This window comes from Ranitomeya variabilis, chromosome 4, assembly GCF_051348905.1.
Source record: "Ranitomeya variabilis isolate aRanVar5 chromosome 4, aRanVar5.hap1, whole genome shotgun sequence".
Taxonomy (NCBI): Eukaryota; Metazoa; Chordata; class Amphibia; order Anura; family Dendrobatidae; genus Ranitomeya; species Ranitomeya variabilis.
In genome coordinates, this window is record NC_135235.1 from 715,869,526 (window position 1) to 715,886,156 (window position 16,631).

The following is a 16,631-nucleotide window of genomic DNA, read 5'->3' on the forward strand; positions in this document are numbered from 1 at the left end:
GGTCGGTGCTGGAGGCTCCATTATTCTCTATGTGGTGTGCGGGTGGAGGTCGGTGCTGGAGGCTCCATTATTATCTATGTGGTGTGCGGGTGGAGGTCGGTGCTGGAGGCTCCATTATTCTCTATGTGGAGTGCAGCTCTGCGGGTGGAGGTCGGTGCTGGAGGCCCCATTATTCTCTGTGGAGTGCGGCTCTGCGGGTGGAGGTCGGTGCTGGAGGCTCCATTATTCTCTATGTGGAGTGCGGGTGGAGGTCGGTGCTGGAGGCTCCATTATTCTCTATGTGGAGTGCGGCTCTGCGGGTGGAGGTCGCTGCTGGAGGCCCCATTATTCTCTATGTGGAGTGCGGGTGGAGGTCGGTGCTGGAGGCTCCATTATTCTCTATGTGGTGTGCGGCTCTGCAAGTGGAGGTCGGTGCTGGAGGCTCCGTTATTCTCTATGTGGAGAGCGGCTCTGCAGGTGGAGGTCGGTGCCGGAGGCTCCATTATTCTCTATGTGGAGAGCGGCTCTGCGGGTGGAAGTCGGTGCTGGAGGCTCCGTTATTCTCCATGTGCAGTGCGGGTGGAGGTCGGTGCTGGAGGCTCCATTATTCTCTATGTGGTGTGCGGCTCTGCAAGTGGAGGTCGGTGCTGGAGGCTCCGTTATTCTCTATGTGGAGAGCGGCTCTGCAGGTGGAGGTCGGTGCTGGAGGCTCCATTATTCTCTATGTGGAGTGCGGCTCTGCGGGTGGAGGTCAGTGCTGGAGGCCCCATTATTCTCTATGTGGAGGGCGGCTCTGCAGGTGGAGGTCGGTGCTGGAGGCTCCATTCTCTATGTGGAGTGCGGCTCTGTGGGTGGAGGTCGGTGCTGGAGGCTCCATTATTCTCTATGTGGTGTGCGGCTCTGCAAGTGGAGGTCGGTGCTGGAGGCTCCATTATTCTCTATGTGGAGTGCGGCTCTGCGGGTGGAGGTCAGTGCTGGAAGCTCCATTATTCTCTATGTGGTGTGGAGGTCGGTGCTGGAGGCTCCATTATTCTCTATGTGGTGTGCGGCTCTGCGGGTGGAGGTCGGTGCTGGAGGCCCCATTATTCTCTATGTGGAGTGCGGCTCTGTGGGTGGAGGTCAGTGCTGGAGGCCCCATTATCCTCTATGTGGAGTGCGGCTCTGCGGGTGGAGGTCAGTGCTGGAGGCCCCATTATCCTCTATGTGGAGTGCGGCTCTATGGGTGGAGGTAGGTGCTGGAGGCTCCATTATTCTCTATGTGGAGTGCGGCTCTGTGGGTGGAGGTCGGTGCTGGAGGCTCCATTATTCTATATGTGGAGTGCGGCTCTGTGGGTGGAGGTCGGTGCTGGAGGCTCCATTATGCTCTGTGGGTGGAGGTCGGTGCTGGAGGCTCCATTATTCTCTATGTGGTGTGCGGCTCTGCGTGTGGAGGTAGGTGCTGGAGGCTCCATTATTCTCTGTGGTGTGCGGCTCTGCAAGTGGAGGTCGGTGCTGGAGGCTCCATTATTCTCTATGTGGTGTGGAGGTCGGTGCTGGAGGCTCCATTATTCTCTATGTGGAGTGCGGCTCTGCGGGTGGAGGTCGGTGCTGGAGGCCCCATTATTCTCTATGTGGTGCGTGGCTCTGCGGGTGGAGGTCGGTGCTGGAGGCCCCATTATTCTCTATGAGGAGTGCGGCTCTGCAAGTGGAGGTCAGTGCTGGAGGCTCCATTATTCTCTATGTGGAGTGCGGCTCTGTTGGTGGAGGTCGGTGCTGGAGGCTCCGTTATTCTCTATGTGGAGAGCGGCTCTGCAAGTGGAGGTAGGTGCTGGAAGCTCCATTATTCTCTATGTGGTGTGCGGCTCTGCGGGTGGAGGTCGGTGCTGGAGGCTCCATTATTCTCTATGTGGAGTGCGGCTCTGCGGGTGGAGGTCGGTGCTGGAGGCCCCATTATTCTCTATGTGGAGTGCGGCTCTGCGGGTGGAGGTCGGTGCTGGAGGCTCCGTTATTCTCTATGTGGAGAGCGGCTCTGCAAGTGGAGGTAGGTGCTGGAGGCTCCATTATTCTCTATGTGGTGTGCGGCTCTGCAGGTGGAGGTCAGTGCTGGAGGCCCCATTATTCTCTATGTTGAGTGCGGCTCTGCGGGTGGAGGTCGGTGCTGGAGGCTCCATTATTCTCTATGTGGAGTGTGGCTCTGCAGGTGGAGGTCGGTGCTGGAGGCTCCATTATTCGCTATGTGGAGTGCGGGTGGAGGTTGGTGCTGGAGGCTCCATTATTCTCTATGTGGAGTGCGGCTCTGCGGGTGGAGGTCGGTGCTGGAGGCTCCATTATTCTCTATGTGGAGTGCGGCTCTGCGGGTGGAGGTCGGTGCTGGAGGCTCCATTATTCTCTATGCGGAGTGCGGCTCTGAGGGTGGAGGTCGGTGCTGGAGGCTCCATTATTCTCTATGTGGAGTGTGGGTGGAGGTCAGTGCTGTAGGCCCCATTATTCTCTATGTGGAGTGGAGGTCGGTGCTGGAGGCTCCATTATTCTCTATGTGGAGTGCGGGTGGAGGTCGGTGCTGGAGGCCCCATTATTCTCTATGTGGAGTGGAGGTTGGTGCGGGAGGCCCCATTATTCTCTATGTGGAGTGCGGCTCTGCAGGTCGAGGTCAGTGCTGGAGGCTCCATTATTCTCTATGTGGAGTGCGGGTGGAGGTCGGTGCTGGAGGCTCCATTATTCTCTATGTGGAGTGCGGGTGGAGGTCGGTGCTGGAGGCCCCATTATTCTCTATGTGGAGTGGAGGTCGGTGCGGGAGGCTCCATTATTCTCTATGTGGAGTGCGGCTCTGCAGGTCGAGGTCAGTGCTGGAGGCTCCATTATTCTCTATGTGGAGTGCGGGTGGAGGTCGGTGCTGGAGGCTCCATTATTCTCTATGTGGAGTGCGGGTGGAGGTCGGTGCTGGAGGCCCCATTATTCTCTATGTGGAGTGGAGGTCGGTGCGGGAGGCCCCATTATTCTCTATGTGGAGTGCGGCTCTGCGGGTGGAGGTCGGTGCTGGAGGCTCTATTATTCTCTATGTGGAGTGCGGCTCTGCAGGTGGAGGTCGGTGCGGGAGGCCCCATTATTCTCTATGTGGAGTGCGGCTCTGCGGGTGGAGGTCGGTGCTGGAGGCTCCATTATTCTCTATGTGGAGTGCGGCTCTGCAGGTGGAGGTTGGTGCTGGAGGCTCCATTATTCTCTATGTGGAGTGCGGCTCTGCGGGTGGAGGTCGGTGCTGGAGGCTCCATTATTCTCTATGTGGAGTGCGGCTCTGAGGGTGGAGGTCGGTGCTGGAGGCTCCATTATTCTCTATGTGGAGTGCGGCTCTGCGGGTGGAGGTTGGTGCTGGAGGCTCCATTATTCTCTATGTGGAGTGCGGCTCTGCGGGTGGAGGTCGGTGCTGGAGGCTCCATTATTCTCTATGTGGAGTGCGGCTCTGCGGGTGGAGGTAGGTGCTGGAGGCTCCATTATTCTCTATGTGGAGTGCGGCTCTGCGGGTGGAGGTAGGTGCTGGAGGCTCCATTATTCTCTATGTGGAGTGCGGCTCTGCGGGTGGAGGTCGGTGCTGGAGGCTCCATTATTCTCTATGCGGAGTGCGGCTCTGAGGGTGGAGGTCGGTGCTGGAGGCTCCATTATTCTCTATGTGGAGTGTGGCTCTGAGGGTGGAGGTCAGTGCTGTAGGCCCCATTATTCTCTATGTGGAGTGGAGGTCGGTGCTGGAGGCTCCATTATTCTCTATGTGGAGTGCGGCTCTGCGGGTGGAGGTCAGTGCTGTAGGCCCCATTATTCTCTATGTGGAGTGGAGGTCGGTGCTGGAGGCTCCATTATTCTCTATGTGGAGTGCGGCTCTGCGGGTGGAGGTCGGTGCTGGAGGCTCCATTATTCTCTATGCGGAGTGCGGCTCTGAGGGTGGAGGTCAGTGCTGTAGGCCCCATTATTCTCTATGTGGAGTGGAGGTCGGTGCTGGAGGCTCCATTATTCTCTATGTGGAGTGCGGCTCTGCGGGTGGAGGTCGGTGCTGGAGGCCCCATTACTCTCTATGTAGAGTGCGGCTCTGTGAGTGGAGGTCGGTGCTGGAGGCTCCATTATTCTCTATGTGGAGTGCGGCTCTCTGGGTGGAGGTCGGTGCTGGAGGCCCCATTATTCTCTATGCGGAGTGCGGCTCTGTGGGTGGAGGTCGGTGCTGGAGGCTCCATTATTCTCTATGTGGAGTGCGGCTCTGCGGGTGGAGGTCGGTGCTGGAGGCTCCATTATTCTCTATGTGGAGTGCGGCTCTGCGGGTGGAGGTCGGTGCTGGAGGCTCCATTATTCTCTATGTGGTGTGCGGCTCTGCGGGTGGAGGTCGGTGCTGGAGGCCCCATTATTCTCTATGTGGAGTGCGGCTCTGCGGGTGGAGGTCGGTGCTGGAGGCTCCATTATTCTCTATGTGGAGGGCGGCTCTGCGGGTGGAGGTCGGTGCTGGAGGCCCCATTATTATCTATGTGGTGTGCGGCTCTGCGGGTGGAGGTCGGTGCTGGAGGCTCCATTATTCTCTATGGGGAGTGTGGCTCTGCGGGTGGAGGTCGGTGCTGGAGGCTCCATTATTCTCTATGTGGAGTGCAGGTGGAGGTCGGTGCTGGAGGCCCCATTATTCTCTATGTGGAGTGCAGGTGGAGGTCGGTGCTGGAGGCCCCATTATTCTCTATGTGGAGTGCGGGTGGAGGTCGGTGCTGGAGGCTCCATTATTCTCTATGTGGAGTGCGGCTCTGCAGTTGGAGGTCGGTGCTGGAGGCCCCATTATTCACTATGTGGAGTGCGGGTGGAGGTCGGTGCTGGAGGCCCCATTATTCTCTATGTGGAGTGGAGGTCGGTGCTGGAGGCTCCATTATTCTCTATGTGGAGTGCGGCTCTGCGGGTGGAGGTCGGTGCTGGAGGCTCCATTATTCTCTATGTGGAGTGCGGCTCTGCGGGTGGAGGTAGGTGCTGGAGGCTCCATTATTCTCTATGTGGAGTGCGGCTCTGCGGGTGGAGGTCGGTGCTGGAGGCTCCATCATTCTCTATGTGGAGTGCGGCTCTGCGGGTGGAGGTAGGTGCTGGAGGCTCCATTATTCTCTATGTGGAGTGCGGCTCTGCGGGTGGAGTTCTGTGCTGGAGGCTCCTTTATTCACTATGTGGAGTGCGGGTGGAGGTCGGTGCTGGAGGCCCCATTATTCTCTATGTGGAGTGGAGGTCGGTGCTGGAGGCTCCATTATTCTCTATGTGGAGTGCGGCTCTGCAGGTGGAGGTCGGTGCGGGAGGCCCCATTATTCTCTATGTGGAGTGGAGGTCGGTGCTGGAGGCTCCATTATTCTCTATGTGGAGTGCGGCTCTGCAGGTGGAGGTCGGTGCGGGAGGCCCCATTATTCTCTATGTGGAGTGCGGCTCTGCGGGTGGAGGTCGGTGCTGGAGGCTCCATTATTCTCTATGTGGAGTGCGGCTCTGCAGGTGGAGGTCGGTGCGGGAGGCCCCATTATTCTCTATGTGGAGTGCGGCTTTGCAGGTCGAGGTCAGTGCTGGAGGCTCCATTATTCTCTATGTGGAGTGCGGGTGGAGGTCGGTGCTGGAGGCTCCATTATTCTCTATGTGGAGTGCGGGTGGAGGTCGGTGCTGGAGGCCCCATTATTCTCTATGTGGAGTGGAGGTCGGTGCGGGAGGCCCCATTATTCTCTATGTGGAGTGCGGCTCTGCGGGTGGAGGTCGGTGCTGGAGGCTCCATTATTCTCTATGTGGAGTGCGGCTCTGCGGGTGGAGGTCGGTGCTGGAGGCCCCATTATTCTCTATGTGGAGTGCGGCTCTGCGGGTGGAGGTCGGTGCTGGAGGCCCCATTATTCTCTATGTGGAGTGCGGCTCTGCGGGTGGAGGTCGGTGCTGGAGGCTCCATTATTCTCTATGTGGACTGCGGCTCTGCGGGTGGAGGTCGGTGCTGGAGGCCCCATTATTCTCTATGTGGAGTGCGGCTCTGCAGGTGGAGGTCGGTGCGGGAGGCCCCATTATTCTCTATGTGGAGTGCGGCTCTGCGGGTGGAGGTCGGTGCTGGAGGCTCCATTATTCTCTATGTGGAGTGCGGCTCTGCGGGTGGAGGTCGGTGCTGGAGGCTCCATTATTCTCTATGTGGAGTGCGGCTCTGCGGGTGGAGGTCGGTGCTGGAGGCTCCATTATTCTCTATGTGGAGTGCGGCTCTGTGGGTGGAGGTTGGTGCTGGAGGCCCCATTATTCTCTATGTGGAGTGCGGCTCTGAGGGTGGAGGTCGGTGCTGGAGGCTCCATTATTCTCTATGTGGAGTGCGGCGCTGAGGGTGGAGGTAGGTGCTGGAGGCTCCATTATTCTCTATGTGGAGTGCTGCTCTGCGGGTGGAGGTCGGTGCTGGAGGCCCCATTATTCTCTATGTGGAGTGCGGCTCTGAGGGTGGAGGTCGGTGCTGGAGGCTCAATTATTCTCTATGTGGAGTGCGGCTCTGCGGGTGGAGGTCGGTGCTGGAGGCTCAATTATTCTCTATGTGGAGTGCGGCTCTGCGGGTGGAGGTCGGTGCTGGAGGCTCCATTATTCTCTATGTGGAGTGCGGCTCTGCGGGTGAACAGCTGACGTCTTTTCCATCTGGCCCAGACCGACGCAACAACTTCTCCAGCCAGGACTCATCTGCAGAGATTACACCAGACACATTTCACTTCTCACATTTCCAGAGAAGCAGAGCGCCAGAGAACGGGACCGAGGTGAGTATGTGGTTTTTTTTTTGTGCTTTTTTTTTTTTTTTTTTTTTTCCTCGTGTATGGGATGTTTTGGTGAGCATGGGGAGGGTATGGGGATGTGATATGGTGCAGCACACATGGGGGGGCGACATGGTGCAGCACACATGGGGGGGCGACATGGTGCTGCATACATGGGGGGGCGACATGGTGCCGCACACATGGGGGGGGGGGGCGACATGGTGCCGCACACATGGGGGGGGGGGCGACATGGTGCGGCACACATGGGGGGGGGGGGCGACATGGTGCGGCACACGGGGGGGGGGGGCGACATGGTGCGGCACACATGGGGGGGCGACATGTCACACATGGGGGGGGGGACATGTTTCATATGGGGAGGCTATGGGGGCGACATGCAGTATATATAGGGAGGCTGTGTGAGGCTCATGCCGCTGTTGGGGCTCATACGATATATAATGGGATATCAGCATTCTTATTTCTGCTCAATATTAAGTTATACAATGAATATTAATATAATTATTATATTATTGATAATTTTAATATATTAATTTTGAGCAGAATTAATTTCGGCCTATTGGTTCGGCCCTTCACATGTGCCCCCCTCCGGGGAAATTAATTGCCCACCCCTGCTCTAGATGGTAAAACAAACCTTTAGAATATAGTAATGCCCTCTTCTCACGTAGAAAGTAATAATGTTCCCTGTGTGCCCCTCTCACACTCACAACAACCAGAGTGCCCCTATAACAATAAGTGCCCACTTAACATTTAATAATGTCCCGAGTCTCCCCCCGTTCAGCTCCCCTCTCCACAGTATGATGCTCTTAGGCTGGCTTCACATTTGCGTCTGTGCGCGCAGCATTTCATCCGCATAGATCCGCATGTCATGCGTACATATATTTAACATGGTGTACACAAGGACATGCGTTTACATGCTTTTGAGTACGCATGCGTAGTTTCGCGGTGTGCAGCAGGGCGCGGTGAACGCAACATGTTGCCTTTTTGGAGGTGACAAATATTGCGCAATCATCCGCTTATGGACGATTGCAGATTATTGCTTAAAAAAAAAAAACATTACTGTCTATGGGAACGCATTGGTACGGAAGGACATGCGTACGTATGCGTTCGAAACGCAATGCGTACTTCACACTAATCATGTCCAGGAAACTGTTCCCACCCGCAAAATCACTGATGTATAAAAGGGGGTGTGGAGACAGGTAGTCCATTACTCTTAAGACTCTGGACGGAAGCACAAGACTAGTTATCTCCTGATCTATATCCCCCCTTGAGGAAGCGACAGTCAGGCTCGCAAAACACGCGTCGGGGTCAGTGGTCGCCCCCTGGACTGGACTGAATCGGAGATACTATTATGGGTAATTAACTCTATATTTATTCTATGTTTTTTTACATTTCTCTGAACAGCGCTGTATTGTGAGAGACGTGATCTCTTTTCAGTCTAGATTAGCCTTATGACCTGACTTGAATTACGCTGTTACCTTTGTCCCACTATATGGGGGGTATGTGCTTACGATTTCCTTACGGTTAAATTTAATGGCTATATATACTGTTCATTTGGACATCATCTTCAGTGCTGCATCATATGTGTCCAGGTTGGTGGCAACTTAATACTGTCACCTTTAGGATCAAATTCTTATCCATATGAATGTAATATTGAAATTGTACTTATTTATTTATATATTTTTTTTAATCATGTTTTTGGTACTAATAAATAATATTGTTTTTAATTTATGAAGACTCATATTCTCCTATTTTTTTAATACGTCTCTCCTGGTGCTGCTGTCCTGGTGAGGACAACACCTGGCTATGTAAGTATAGAACCGTTGAAAATGTCTGTCTCTCTCAATTATTTTTTTTGTTCCTTTAGACCAGAGGTCCCCAACTCCAGTCCTCAAGGCCCACCAACAGGTCATGTTTTCAGGATTTCCTTAGTCCTGCCCAGGTGGTAATTGCAACACCTGTGCAACACAAAGGAAATCCTGAAAACATGATCTGTTGGTGGGCCTTGAGGACTGGAGTTGGGGACCTCTGCTTTAGACTGGTTGTATCCTGGCGCTGCTGTCTCTGGTGCTGGCATCTGTCCTGGTGCTGTAACCTGTCCCTGTCCTGTGCTGACTGCTGGGCTGTTGGACTACTGCCTGTAATGTAAGTATTGGTGTCCTTTTTTTGGGGGGGTGGGGGGGCTACATTGTGTTTAACAAGTTTAAATTTTGTTTTTTTTGTTTTTTCTGTAGTGTTCCACTTGACTGCTGCCTGCTCTTCAACCATGTTCTCAAGAGAAGAGGTGACTGCTTCCCAGGGTGGACATGACACCGATTATGTAATCACATTTGCTATACTGATTGGTATGTTTGAAGACACAAAAGTGCATAGTAAAACAAAAAACTCAGTTTCAAAAAAATCACAGTAATCCGCAAGTGCGAATAAAAAGTGAACAGGGTTCAGAGAGGAAAAGTCTGTGGACATGCTGAGTGGAACAGCTTTTATGCAGATAGCCCAAGAGGAGTGGTGGGTAACTCCCCAGTCTTGTAGACACAAGAGAACAATTATGGAAACAGGAACACATGGGCTACTTGCACAGTGAACAGGTCTGTAGGAACATGGGCTATCTGCATAAAAGCTGTTCCACTCAGCATGTCCACATGGACTTTTCCTCTCTGAACCCTGTTCACACAGGTAATATACAGATGATCAGGTTTTTAAATACATCAGATAGGGATTGCCTACATCAGTTAGGACTGCTCTGATATGGGTATACCGTGACATTTGGTGGAGCAGCTTAGAATACATTTTTTGCAAAAAACGTATCAACCACATACCCTGTTTTTTACATCTTTTTACTCGAACTTGCAGATTACTGTGATGTTTTTGAAACTGAGTGTTTTTGGTTTTACTATGCTGTTTTGTGTCTTCAAGTTTCTTGGTGGTGTGTGAACATGTTCCTACAGACTTGTTCACTGTGCAAGTAGCCCATGTGTTCCTGTTTCCACTGATTGGTATGTATTGACTGGCAATACTTTAGCTGTGTTAAATCGTGTAATTTTTTTACAGGTACCTCGGGCTCATGTGTCTCATGAGCAAATACGTGGTGTAAGTATTCTTTTCATCAGAGTTGTAATTGATTTTTGTTTCAGTTTTCCTTAAAATTATTTTGTTTTATTGGATCTATAGGTTCCACAACTGGAAGAAGCCAAACTGGACATTGAAAACGAGCAACTAATTCACCTTGTGGTACATCCGTGCTCGTCAGCACTCCGACATTGCTGTGATTCGACGACTCTGGGAAGAATTGGCCAGATCGCTGCTGCATGATCAGGACCGTGCCACGCCACGTATCAGAAATGATTTTGGTAAGTATTTGAATGTGGTGTGACGCGCCAGTGAAACTGTAAATGTAGGTGCATTGTTTTACAATTAATTTTTTTCCTTTTTTTTTTCCCCACCACAGTGAAGAGAATAAGAGTGCGTTGGCGCTCGAGGAAGGATCTCTTCAACAAGGACATGAGACAGGAGAACCAGGTTAAAAGTGGTGCTGCTCAAAGGATACTCAGCAAATACAAATACCATCGGAACCTTGCTTTTCTGATGCCTGCGCTTGCTACCCGAACGTGAGTATCTTTTGTTTTGTCTTACTATTATTTAACCTTTTTTTGGTGTTTTACTAATGTGTTTTTTTATTTTTTATCGACCACACAACCTGGATTGTCCTCTGTTGGAGCGGACCCTCATCGACCAGCCAATGAACAAGCACAATCCCAATCATCCACCAGCGATGTAGCAACCTGTCAGGCCTAACAGGCTCAGGAAGAGGCAGCCGCCGATCCATCCGGTTTTCCCCTCTCCCAGCCCTCTGCCGCTGCTTTTGTTGGGTCTTCTCATCAGCAGCAGAAGGCCTGGGAGACGTCACTCATGCCCGAGTTTATGCACTTAAGCTCGGTCTTCCAGGATGGGATTAAGGTGCTTGGTGATAGACTGAAGAGTGGGTTCACCCATGTGAACACACTTATACAGGATGTCAGCAAACGCCTTGATCGCCTGGAAGCCGACCTTGAGAGACCGGCGTGACATTTTTTTTCTTTCTTCAATAGAGCGGGAAGTGTCAGTAAACCTTACGCCTCAATTCCAGATCAACATCATGCAGGCCTGCCAGGCTGCTTACAGCCAAGCATTGCTGCAGCTGCAGCTGTCACAAAGTTACAATCAACAGGTCGGAAGATATTACCAGCAGCCGAACATCTACTTTCAAACTCCCAGAGTGACGAACTATCCTCCACCACCCCCGCCTCCAGTTCACAGATCCACCACGCAGCCAACTTCATCATCCCTGCGGCCAGCAGCATCTACGAAGCTCCCAAGTTCAGCACCCACCACGCTACCAAGTTCAGTTATTAGAGGACTGGGGGATCTGCAATACCAAGACAGGTTATTACACTTGGGGTTATTTAGTTTGGAAAAACGAAGACTAAGGGGTGATCTTATTACAATGTATAAATATATGAGGGGACAGTACAAAGACCTTTCTAATGATCTTTTTACTCATAGACCTGAGACGGGGTCAAGGGGGCATTTTCTATGTCTGGAGGAAAGAAGGTTTAAGCATAATCACAGACGCGGATTCTTTACTGTAAGAGCAGTGAGACTATGGAACTCTCTGCCGTATGATGTTGTAATGAGTGATTCATTGCTAAAATTTAAGAGGGGTCTGGATACCTTTCTTGAAAAGCATAATGTTACAGGGTATATACACTAGATTCCTTGATAGGGCGTTAATCCAGGGAACTAGTCAGATTGCCGTATGTGGAGTCGGGAAGAAATTTTTTTTTTACCCAATGTGGAGCTTACTCTTTGCCACATGGGTTTTTTCGCCTTCCTCTGGATCAGCATGTTAGGTTAGGCTATGGTTTGAACTAGATGGGCTTAAAGTCTTCCTTCAACCTTAATAACTATGTTTCTATGTTACCCCTGCAGCCAGCAGCATCCACCACGCTGCCCAGTCCAGCACCACACCGAAAGACTGCTACAGAGGCCACCTCTCCCACTTGCAAAGGTCCAAAACTAATAACATTTCCACCGGGACGAAGACCCGGAGTCAAAAAACCCTGCTAAAATTGGACCCACCTCCTCCACCCTCACCTACCAATGTGTCTCTGTTGTCAAATGTGTCACTACCTTCCCTTGTGTCTGTCCCTTCCAGTTTGTCTATCCATTCCCATGATTCCACTGTGTTGTCTACTCCCAATGTGTCCAGTTCCATTCATGATTCAATCCTTTAATTTGTTGCCCCTTCCCCTGTAACTCCTTCATCAACTACCACCCAATCCTTAGCTCCACACCCCCAAGGTCCACCACATCTCACCCTCAGATAGACCCCGATCCTAAACAGTTATTTTTTGGTTAAATAAATGTTTATTTTCTTTGCCCAATATCTGGGGTCTCTTTGTCTCTTTGAGCGCCGCCGCCGCCGCACACACATGTGTATTGTATTATTGAGGGAACTTTTAACGGGTGTTTTACTACAGGTATTTTATTATTTAATTCAGCAAACATTGCAGGTACATTTAGAATTTACAGGTACTTTTAAACAATACAAACGACGCCAGCACGGGTGTTGAGTATAGGGTTTATTATTATAATCGGGGCCAAACATATTAATCAAGAAGGGGTTGTCCTATTGGACGCTGCCTCTGGCCCGGCCTAATAGACCTTCGTACATTTCAGGCCCAGTCACCATTAGGCAAGTAAGTATCTTAGTAACTAGGCCGCCCCATACTATTGAGTATTTTGGGTTGGAGGGCATTCAGCCAAACTGTCACACCTTCTTAGATGTCATGTTTGATTTTGGCAGCAGCAAGTGGTTAAACTGCCAGGGCTTCGTTGTAGCCACCCCTGTGCCATCCCTGCAGTGTAAATCTATGTTCTGGGGCCCAAAAGAGTAAAACAAATGTTTAGCGTGTCAAAAAAAATAATTTTTAGTATCTGTTTTTTTTTCCTGTAATATAGGAAAGCCTAAGGCCAGAAATAAATCCCATAAAACACTGTACATGGAGACTTTGCAATCAGATAATTTCTGTCCGCTGTGTTTGTGCAAACAAAAAAGCTTTTTGTCATGATCCGTTCCAGGGTTTAATCCTGTCTGCCCTTTTTCCAGGGAGATCATGTCAAGTTAATTTTGCTCTGCCTCATTCTTGGTTCAGGTTTGCTATTTAGCTCCCATGCTTCCTGCTGGCGGTGTCAGCTATAGTTCTGCCTTCGGCAAGTGAACCTGACTTTAGTAGCTCTTGGCTTGTCCTGCTGTGATCCCTGACTTGCCCCGTGTCTGTTGACTCCCTCTGTCTGCCCTTTTTCCAGCGTTTCGGTTTTGATACTCTGGTTTCTGACTTGGCTTGTATTCTCACTCTCTTCTGCCTCCTGACTTTGTCTTATCCGCTTCTGACCATTGCTGAAACTCCTGGCTTGTTCCTGACCACGTGTATTGCTGATCTCTTTAGTACTTCTGCCTATTGTTGTTTTTTGACTCGGCTTGTTGGACCACTCTCTTGGCACTTGGTGGTGCCTATGCTGCTGCTCTGCAGTGCTTCTCTGTGTACGCAGTCTCACTTCCCTCTCAAGCTCCCTCTGGTGGAAGTTGCGTTATACTGCACTGCAGCAGCATGACACTTTTTATAAAAGCCTCAAAGTTCTGTGTGTGACTCAGACATGAGATCTAATGTGATAGAAGATTACTGTGTGGGGAATTGGGAATCATTCATATAGACGGCCGGTGGTGATGGAGTCAGTGACTGACTCTGGACAAATATGTTTCTAGAGCCGTAGTAGAAGATGATGTCATTCTCATCAAGAAGTAGTTATTTCTCCTATCACGTGTAATGAATATCTCCTGCAGTATTGCTAATGCCGATTCCAGTGTCTGTAAATGAGACGAGAATTAGCGTTATGGAAGATGAGTCTATGGGAAATGTATTCAGCTGCCGACTCCGAGGGAGAAACTGCTTGTTGTCTGAGGCCTAAAAAATAAAGGGAACACTTAAACAACAGACTATAACTACAAGTAAATCAAACTTCTGTGAAATCAAACTGTCCACTTGGGAAGCAACACTGTTTGACAACCAATTTCACATGCTGTTGTGCAAATGGAATAGACAACAGCTGGACATTATTTGCAATTATCAAGACACACTCAATAAAGGAGTGGTTCTGCAGGTGGGGACCACAGACCACATCTCGGTACCAATGCTATCTGACTGATCTTTTGGTCACTTTTAAATGTTGGTTGTGCTTTCACACTCATGGTAGCAATAAACAAACTCTACAACCCACATAAGAGGCTCAGGTAGTGCAGCTCATCCAGGATTGCACATCAATGTGAGCTGTGGCAAGAAGGTTTGCTGTGTCTCTCAGCGTAGTGCCCAGAGGCTGGAGGCACTAGAAGGAGACAGGCCAGTAGACCAGGAGATGTGGAAGGGGCTCAGCCTTTGTGCAAGGAGGAACAGGAGGAGCCCTGCAAAATGACCTACAGCAGGCCACAAATGTGCATGTGTCTGCACAAACGGCTATAAACCGACTCCATGAAGATGGTCTGAGTGCCCGATGTCCAAAGATGGGGGTTGTGCTCACAGAAAAAAATTCACAGTGTAAAAACTGTAGTTAAAAAAAAAATTACCTATTAATTACGTCTTAACGCAGTAAGGTGATAATAAGGACCACTACCACCATTTAAAAGATACCAGGAAGCGCCTGTACCCACTAAACTGAACTGTTCCTACCTACCAGCGGAGGTTGGCATCCTACAGTTGCACAATGGCATCCCCGCTCCCCATAGACTGTCCCTCCTACCCCTATCCAGCCCTGTGGGATGGGGAAAGAAATAGGAGGAGAGATAATGAAATGAGTGTCTTTGGACAGTATACCACAATTATAGTGGGGGATTGATGTTACTTTTTTATTATTACTACCAAAATTTTAATGTGGGGTAGTAAACCACGTGAGTGAAAATATATTTAGATTTTCACGTACCCAAGATAAAGGGTGTTGTAAAAGATAATATAGACTTGATGAGGGGTCAAAATGAATTGAAGGGACCTTACCCTTATCTATCTCTTGCCTATCAGCGGAGGTTGGCACCCTATATGATATTGGATAGAGAAATTGGACCCCAATAGTTGTTGTCCAAGTTGTCCTGAATATGCTGCTACCCAATATGTTGGGATAAACCCCTGTTTGGGCCTACAAGAGAGCTTGGAAGGGAAGGAGCATTGTTTTACTTTTTCAACGCAGAATTGGCTGGAATTGAGATCCGATGTCATGTTGCGTTTGGAGAGCCCCTGATGTGTCTAAACAGAGGAAACAGAGGAAACCTCAGAATTCTAACTCCAACCGTAACCCGAACACACCCCTAACCCTAACTCCAATACACCCTTAACCCCAACACACCCCTAACCCTAATCCCAACTCTAACCACACCCCTAACTCCCAACACACCCCTAACCCTAATCTCAACCATAATCCTAAGCACACCTAACCCTGACACACCCCTAACCCTATTCCCAACCGTAAATGTAATGCCAACCCTAACTTTAGCCCCAACCCTTACTTTAGCCCTAACCCTAATGGGAAAATTAATACATTTTTTTTTTATTTAATTATTTTTCCCTAACTAAGGCCGTGATAAAGGGGGGGGGTTGATTTACTATTTATAGTAGGTTTTTATATTTGGTAGCTGTCACACACTAAAAGACGCTTTTTATTGCAAAAAAATAGTTTTTGCGTCACCACATTTTGGAAGCTATAATTTTTCCATATTTTGGTCAACAGAGTCACGTGAGGTCTTGTTTTTTGCTGAACAAGCTGATGTTTTTATTGGTACCAATTTTCGGGCACGTGACTATTTTGATCGCTTTTTATTCCGATTTTTTTGTGAGGCAGCATGAACAAAAAACAGCAATTCATGAATTTCTTTTTTGGAGGGGTGTCTATACCGTTCTGCATTTGGTAAAATTGATAAAGCAGTTTTATTCTTTTGGTCAGTACGATTACAGCGATACCTCATTTATATTTTTTTTTATGTTTTGGCGCTTTTATACAATAAAAACAATTTTATAGAAAAAATCATTTTTGCATCGCTTAGTTCTGAGGGCTATAACTTTTTATTTTTTCCGCTAATGACGCTGTATGGCGGCTCGATTTTTGGCAGGACAAGATGACGTTTTCAGCGGTACCATGTTTATTTATATCTGTCTTTTTGACCGCGTGTTATTCCACTTTTTGTTCGGCGGTATGATGATAAAGCATCGTGTTTTGCCACGTGTGTTTTTTTTTTTTACGGTGGTCACTGAAGGGGTTAACTAGTGGGACAGTTTTATAGGTCGGGTCGTTACAGAAGTGGCGATACTAGATATGTGTACTTTTATTTATTTTTTATTTACATAAAGAAATGTATTTATTGTATTTTTTTAAACTTTTTTACTTTGCCCCAGGGGAGGACATCACTATATATATTATCAGATCGCTGATCTGACACTTTGCTCACAAGCCAACCTCCCTGCAGGACCCGGAAGGACCCCCTCGGCCATCTTGGATCCGGGGTCTGCAGTGAGGAGAACGAAGGAGACCCTTGGAACAACGCGATCACATCGCATTGTTCCGAGGATCTCGGTGAAGCACCATCACAATAAGTGTGATCTGAAATAATAAGATCTCCGCTATGGTACTATGGTAAAACTATCAATTTTATGAAACATGATCAGTAAAAAACATATAAAAATGAGTTACTACATGTAAGGAAGGTGCAAATCCTCAAAGAAGGGACTGTATTGCCATACGTAAACACACAAAGAATAGGCTAGACATTTATAGACATATGAACCGCTAGACCATAATAAAGAAGCCTGCATGTATATAAGTATAATAAATACAGAT

At 49.5% G+C, this 16,631-nt stretch overlaps 2 protein-coding genes across 2 annotated transcripts in view; both read left to right on the plus strand.

Moving 5' to 3' along the window:
- LOC143766588 (uncharacterized) overlaps nucleotides 1–16,631 on the plus strand; it is a 52,040-nt gene that overhangs the window by 14,883 nt on the left and 20,526 nt on the right. The window lies entirely within an intron of this gene.
- Nucleotides 1–16,631, plus strand: part of LOC143766583 (uncharacterized) — a 347,965-nt gene that overhangs the window by 484 nt on the left and 330,850 nt on the right. The window lies entirely within an intron of this gene.